Source organism: Muntiacus reevesi, chromosome 7 (assembly GCF_963930625.1).
Source record: "Muntiacus reevesi chromosome 7, mMunRee1.1, whole genome shotgun sequence".
NCBI classification, from domain to species: Eukaryota; Metazoa; Chordata; class Mammalia; order Artiodactyla; family Cervidae; genus Muntiacus; species Muntiacus reevesi.
The window spans coordinates 21,085,820-21,093,584 of record NC_089255.1 but is presented as its reverse complement, the minus strand read 5'-3'; positions in this window follow the sequence as shown (position 1 = coordinate 21,093,584).

Sequence of the window (7,765 nt, the reverse complement as noted above, 5' to 3'; positions counted from 1 at the left end):
TTGGTACTTAATGGTTTCATAATTTAAAAGATTCCATCCCTGTTTCCCCACTAGACTAAAAATTCAAGGGCGTGGATTGTGCCTTTGTATGGCCTTATGGCACCTGCCACTTACTTGCGCAGAAAGTGATCACTCACCTTGGATGGTCCCTTTTTCCTGGACTTGCTGATTCCTATCCTTAGAAGAATTAAATTTCCTGTTCTACCTGGTCTTTTCATTATTCGTGTATCATCCTCAGTGATTTTAGAGGAAGTAGCTTGGGAAGCAAGTTGCTTTCCTTGAAAAAGATTGGTTGGTTTTCTGTCTGTCATTCCTAGTAAACTTTCTTAACCAATGGAGCAGGAATGAGTCCAATCTCATTTGGATTCTGTAGGCAGGAAGTGTCCTTGAGGAGAGATTAGGGGAGCCAGTCTAAGATTTCTCTGGAGTGAGTCTGAATCAAGAGGGACTATGTGATACAAAATGAATGAGGACAACCCAGTGCTTTCTCAGAATTTGCCCAACTTGTCACCAGCAATAGCAAAAAGCAGTGGCTGGGTTTTTTCCATAATGCAATAGCTTTCCTCGGTTTTATATGGTTAGATGAGTAACCTTTCTCAGATTATTTAGTTTTAAAATGTTGACCCAGCTAATGCCTTTTTCCCCTTTATGCCTATGGTAATCATTCATTCAACAGGCATTTGAATATTTAATCAAGTACTGGGCACTGTTCTAGATGCTCAAATTTGTCACGGAAAAAGGTACTAAAGGACACTAAAGGAGCTTTAGGGACTTGCCTGGTGGTCTAAGTGTCTAGACTCCATGTTCCCAATGCAGGGGGCCTGGATTTGATATCTGGTCAGGAAACTGGATCCCTCATGCTACAACTAAAGATCCTGAGTGCTGCAACTAAGACCTGACATAGCCAAATAAATAAAAATCCTTAAAAAGATGTAAAAAAAAAAAATTTTTTTTTAAAGTAAAGGAAATTGTGTTATTTGCTAAAGAAAGCTTGCAATATTTTTGACTTCTGCCTTTCATCCCACTCGAAGGCTCTATGGATTTCTTTGTTTTTTTTGAGATATGATTCTTACACCATAAAATTTGCCTTTGAAGTTCACTTAAATTTTAGCGATATTTAGTAGATGTATTTATAGTAACCGTATTATTTATACATATATATGTACATATGTATATAGTAATCATCACCATTACCTAATGGTGCATTACCTAATTAGAGCATTTTCATCACAGCAAACAGAAACCCTATACCTATTAGCAAGCATTCCCAACTTTCCCCTCCTCTGAGTCTCAAGCAACCACTAATATACTTTCTGTATCTACAGATAGGCCTTCCCTGGATATTTCATGTAAATGGGCTCATATATGGCCATTTCTGCCTGGCTGCTTTTATTTAGCAAAATGTTTTCAAGATTCATCCATGTAGTGTTTACCAATACTTCATTCCTTTTGATGGCTGAATATTTCATTATACAGTTGATCATGAACTGCATGGGCTCCCTTAAATGTGGGTTTTTTCAGTAAGTATGTACTAGAGTAGTAAGTACATGGTCGATGGTTGGTTGAACCCGTGGATACAGAGCTACCTACGACATGGAGGGTAGGCTGTAAGAATTTTGCAAATTTTGAACCACATGGAGGGTCGACATTCCTAAACCGCCAAGTTCAAGGATCAACTATATAGCTACACCACGTTTTGTTTATCCATTCATCAGTTGGTGGATATTTGGGATATTCCCACTTTTTGACCATTAGGAATGAATGTGTGCTCCAAACATCTGTGTGTAAGTTTTTGTGTGACTATGTTTTCGTTTCTCTTGGGTGTATCTTTTCATGTGCTTGCTGACCTTTTGTATATCTTCTATGAAGATGGTCAGAATCTTTGCCCACCTTTTAATTGGGTTATTTGTCTTTATTGTTGAGTTGTATGAGTTCTTGATATATTCTGAATACTAGACCTTTATCAGATAAATGATTTACAAATATATTTTCTCTAATTTTGTGGGTTTTTTCACTTTCTTGATAGTGTCCTTTGAAGCACAAAAGTCACTAAGATTTATGCTTATGTTTTTTCCTAAGGGTTTTATAGTTTTAGCTCTTATATAAAGCCTTTCATCTATTTGCATTAATTTTGTGTATGGTATGAGTAGAGGACCAACTTCATTCTTTTGCATGCAAATGATGAATTTGTTCCAGCACCATTTGTTTAAAAGGCTATTCTGGACTTCTGTGGTGGTCTAGCGGTTAAGAATCCATCTGCCAATGCAGGGGACACTGATTGGATCCCTGGTCTGGGAAGATTCCATACGCCTTGAGGCATCTAAGCCCCTGCACCACAACTACCGAAGCCCACACACCAGAGCCCTTGCTCTGCCCCGGCACTGCTACCAGAGAGCAGCCCCCAGTCATCACAACTAAAAGCCTGAACGCAGCAATGAAGACTCAGTGCAGCCAAAAATAATAAACACATAAATAATTTTTAAAAGGCTATTCTTTCCCCATTGAATGGTCTTAACACCCTTGTTGAAAATCAGTTGACTCTTAAGTGTGCAGGTTTATTTCTGGAGTCTGAATTTTGTTCCACATATCTATATGTCTCTCATTATGCCAGTTAGCACACTGTTTTAGCTACTGGAGTTTTGTTTTTGTTTAATTTTTGGCTATACTGAGTCTTTATTGCTGCGAGGGCTTTTCTCTAGTTGCAGTGCATGGGCTTCTCGTTTCAGTGAGTGACTTCTCGTGGCACATGGGCTGAGTAGCTGCGGTTTTCGGCCTCTGTAGCACAGGATCAGTAGTTGTGGGGCAGGGACTTAGCTGCTCCACAGCTTGTGGGGTCTATACCAGGTATCCTACCTTGCCGGGTAGATTCTTCACCACTGAGCCACCAGGGAAGCCCCTTGTAATAAGTTTTGAAAGTGAAAAGTATGATTTCTCCAGTTTTGCTCTTTTTCTGGGTTGTTTACATTTCCATGTGGATTTTAGAATCAGCTGGTCAGTTTCTGCAAAAATGATAGCTAAGATTTTAACAGGGATTGCAACTGATTTTTACTGATTATCCACTACTGTCTAGTGCTACCTCAGGTCTGGGGGGCATGGTCCTGGCCTGCAAGAGCTCAGAACACTGGGAGATAGTTACAGTCCTATACAGAAAATGCAGAGAAATGCATTTCTGTAGAATCTATAGGTCAATTTGTAGAAGGTTGCATCTTAACAATATTATCTTCCAATCTATGAACACAGTGTACAAGTCTTGCACTTCTTTTATTAAATTTATTCCTGAGTATTTGGGGTTTAGCTATTTTAAATGGAATTCTTTTCTTAATTTCATTTTCAGACTGTTCATTGCAGTTATTATAAAAATACAATTAAAAAAATAAAGATAACAATTGATCTTGGGGATTCCTTGGTGGTCCAGTGGTTAGAACTTCGAGCTTTCACTGCCAGGGGCCCAGGTTCAATCCCTGGTTGGGGAACTAAGATCCTATAAACTGCATGGTGTGGACAAAAAAACCCCCACAAAACCCAAACACCCCAGTTCATTTTGTATATTGATCTTGTGTCCTCCAAGTTCAATCTCAAATTTAGTAATCTTGCTGAACTTGTTTATTTAGTTGTTCTTAAAGGGATTTTGTGTTTTTTTTGTGTTTTTTTTTTTTTGTTTGTTTTTGGTGTGGATTCTTTAGGATTCTCTATATACAAGATCATGTCACCTGCAAATATAGTTTTACATTGTCGTTTCCTTTCTTGGTGCTTTTTACAGGCATATCTCATTTTATTGGGTTTTGCGTTATTGCACTGTGAAGGTAATTACATTTTTTTTTTTAATGAAGTTTTGTGGCAACCCTGCATTAAATGAGACTGTTGGCACCAGTTTCAGACAGCATTTGCTTAATTTATGTCTCTGTGTAACATTTTGGCAATTCTGGCAGTTCTCACAATATTTCACGCCCTCCACCAATGGAAAGATTACAACTCACTAAATCCTCAGGTGATGGTTAGCATTTTGTAGCACTGAAGTTATTTTTTAATTAAGGTATGTACACTGTCTTTTATAGATAGAATGCTATTGCACACTTCATAGACTACAATACAGTATAAACATAACTTTTATATGCACTGGGAAACCAAATAATTTGTGTAACTTGGTTTATTGCAGTGGTCTGGAACTGAGCCCACAGTATCTTTGAGGTATGCCTATATCTCATTTTCTTGCCTCATTTCTTCGGCTAGAACCTCCAGGACAACGTTGAATAGAAGTGGTAAGAGCAGACATCCTTGTCTTTTTCCCGATCTTGGGGGAAAAGCTTTCAGACTTTCACTGATGAATACAGTGTTAGCTGTGGGTTTTCATAGCTGCTCTTTATTCCATGGTTCTCTGTGTATACCACATTCTCCATTCCGTGGTGTTCTCCACGTATACCATGTTCTGTCATGTCTCTAGTCTTTGCACTGTTTCTTCTTTCTTTCTGTCCTTGGCAAGCTCACAACTTTACCTGTAGGGTCCAATCCAAATATCTGAGAAGCTTTCCTTGACTGCCTCCAATAGAGTATATCCAGTCCTCCTTGAGGTGCTACAGTACTTCTTCCATTTCTCTGCATTTTCTGTATAGGATAGTAATTATCTCCCAGAGTTCTGACCTCTTCCAGGCCAGGACCATGCTCCCCAGACCTGAGGCAGCACCAGAAAGTAGTGGGTAATCAGTAAAAATCAGTTGCAAGGTAGCCAGGCTAGGTTGACTGAATGAAGAATGGAAGTGGCTTTCATATCACTTTATGCAACTTTTTAAGGTTAGAAGTGTAAACCTGTATATCCTTTTAGTTTCTCCCTCAATAATCCATTGTGGCTTTTAGTTGTGAATCCAACTAAAACATTCCTAAAAACAGTTCATATTTCATCAGTACAACCTTTTCAGGGAAAGTAGTTGTTTCCTTGTTTGTCTGAAAATGATCTCCAGGTTCATGGGGGTAATTTCTCAACTTAATATTACAGGATAAGTAATACTTTCTTTCATGGTGTTTAGAATTATTTACTGTGCAGTAAGAAGATTGCAGGCTGTCATTTCTCAAGATCTGGCTACTCTACCAGTCACTGCAAAAGTGACTGAGGTCCAAACCTCAGTCTTCCCATCTGAAAAACATGAGAATAGCCATGTTTCCTGGGGTATTGATAAGGATCCAAGGAGACCATGTGGTTGGTGGATTTTAGAGCAGCTGACAAGGTGCCAGTTTCAGCGACACACATGGCTCCTTCCCACCTAGACCGTGAATTGCTTGGGGTGGAGGGACCCTCTCTTCCCCTGGGCTTCCTTGATGCTTCTCGAATGCTCCCATTTTCTTTGCCTTTACCTCTTTGCTTGAAGTCAGAGAGGCTTGCTTTCTTTTACCTACCCTGCTACAGGAGCTGCCCTAGCTTCCTGAGTATTTTTGTTTTCCTTACTTGGAACTTTTTCTAGCGGTATGCAAAGGGTATGTTCTTTGAAATGCCTCTTTGACACTGTTCCTCACAGTGTGCTTTAGGGAGTGTCATTAGCATATAAGTAACTCCTTGGCTTTACATGGGATCTTCCAAAATGTATTTATCTACCATTCTGTTGGTTCTTGCAGAATCTCTGGAGGCAGCGATGAGTATGCTCTCTTGTGTTATCATTGACCACTCAGAGCTAAAGAGTCAACATTGGGACTTCCCTGGCAGTCCAGTGGCTAAGACTCTGCGCTTCCACTGCAGAGGGTGCGGGTTTGATATACCCAGTCAGGGAATGAAGACCCTGCATGCCATGCGGTACGGCCAAAAAAAAAGTCAACATTGGAGTCAGTTCAGATGGCGCAGACACTGTTGGGCAGAATGTATGATGCAGAATGTCTAGCTGTGTGGGAACTCGGGTAGTAGAAAGAACAGTCGGAAGGCCTGGGTTTAAGTCCTGCCTCTGCCTTTCACAGCAGTTCCTTCCATTTTTCTCATTTCCATTCCCTCAGTAGCTAAATGGGATAAAACTACTAACACCTATTTCAGGGGACTGAAGATTAAATGAGAAGGATTCCCATGAGTTCTCCAGTGACTGAGAACTCAGAAGTGAGGCTTAGTTCCAGAGCTCCGGGCCGGGGACATGGATTGGCAGAGGGGAAGGAGATAGGAACTGCAGGAACCTGTGGGTACTGGGCTCCCTTATGTGGAAGAGGCTGGCCTCCAGACTTGCTTTTCCCAAGAATTCCTCCTCTAGGGCCGCCTCAGCCTTTCCTCCCTCAAGGCCTCTGCTCTCCGTGTTCTTTAGTCACTCAGTTGTGTCTGACTCTTTGCGACCCCATGGACTGTAGCCCACCAGGCTCCTCTCTTCATGGGATTTCCCAGGCAAAAATACTGGAATAGGTTGCCATTGCCTTCTTCAGGGGATTGTCCCAACCCAGGGGTTGAACCCACGTCTCCTGCATTGGCAGGTGGGTTCTTTCCCACTGAGCCACCAGGGAAGCCCCCTGCTTTATGGCCTTTGAATTGAGAACAATGTACCTGTCTCCTGGGTCTTTGCCTGAGGTCTTCCTGCCTCTCTGAGCCCCACTTCCTTCAAGAGGCAGCCTTTTGATGCTCCAACCACTGTTGTCTTCCTCCTCATTAATACTCCCAGTGTTAGGTGGATTTCAAGCTCCTTGAAATCCTAATATCCAGGATAGTACTGGTCTGTAAATCTGGCACAGGAAAGATTTGCCAAAAGAATGAACAAATAGAACTGTTTGAACACCTATCATGGATCAGGCTTTGGTGTTTCAAAGTTGAGTAAGACAAAGTTCCTTTCCTCAAGGAACTTACCATCTAGTGGGATAATTTGAGGCACATACATTATCTTGTTTAATCCTCATAGCAGCCCTTGAAGGAGGCTGGAGGTTGAGAAATTGGCCCAAAGCCAGGCCAGGGTTAGTTAGAGACAGGCCCTAGCACTGAGGTGAAGACCATTCTACTGCCCCCTTGCGGGTCAGGGGCGGGGGCTAGAGACTCACTCCTCGATTCCAAGGGTAGTGTACAAAGATGGGAAGGATTGGGAAGGTGGCCACAGTGTGCGTGACTAGAGAGTACCAGCTCCAGGATCCAGTTATACCCCAGCTATCACTCCTTAACTTTGTAATGTTGGGCAAGTTACTGAGTCTCTGAGTGTCAGTTTTGTCATCTGTAAAAGAAAAGGAATACTGTGGTGGGCATCCATTTTTTTACCCGTACAACATCCAGTCTTCTGCTAGCAGCACTCAGGCAGGTACTGCTTCCCCCCTCTGCAATTGTCAGTAATGGGGGTGGGGGTGGTTGTGATAGGCAAGCTAGCCAGTCACTGACTCTCTTGCCCTTTCTGGTTCTTGGCCTTTTATAACTAGTTCCGCTTTTCCTTCTACCCCATGAGCTTCCCCATAGGCTAGAACCACAGCCTGCCCCACCAAATCCCTCTAATAAATTCCCTTTGTTGCTCTAAGTTCATTAGAGTCAATCAGTTATTACTGCCTGCAACAACAACAACAACAAAAACTTTTAATAGATCCAGACACCTACCTTGCAAGGTTGCGAGGATTAAAGGATTACATGAAGTTTGTGAAGTGCCTAGCCCAGTCCTAGCAGCAGAGCAAGCCATCAGTAAGGGGTGGTTAATTGTCTGTAAGTTAACATGGAGGTGGGAGCCGGGCGGGAAGAGGGAGCAGGGCACAGGGAAGGAGAAGGAGATGGTTAATGGTTTGGATTCCACCTTCCCCCAAGAGACAGTCAGGAGGACAACAGAAGGGAGGGAAGTCCAGG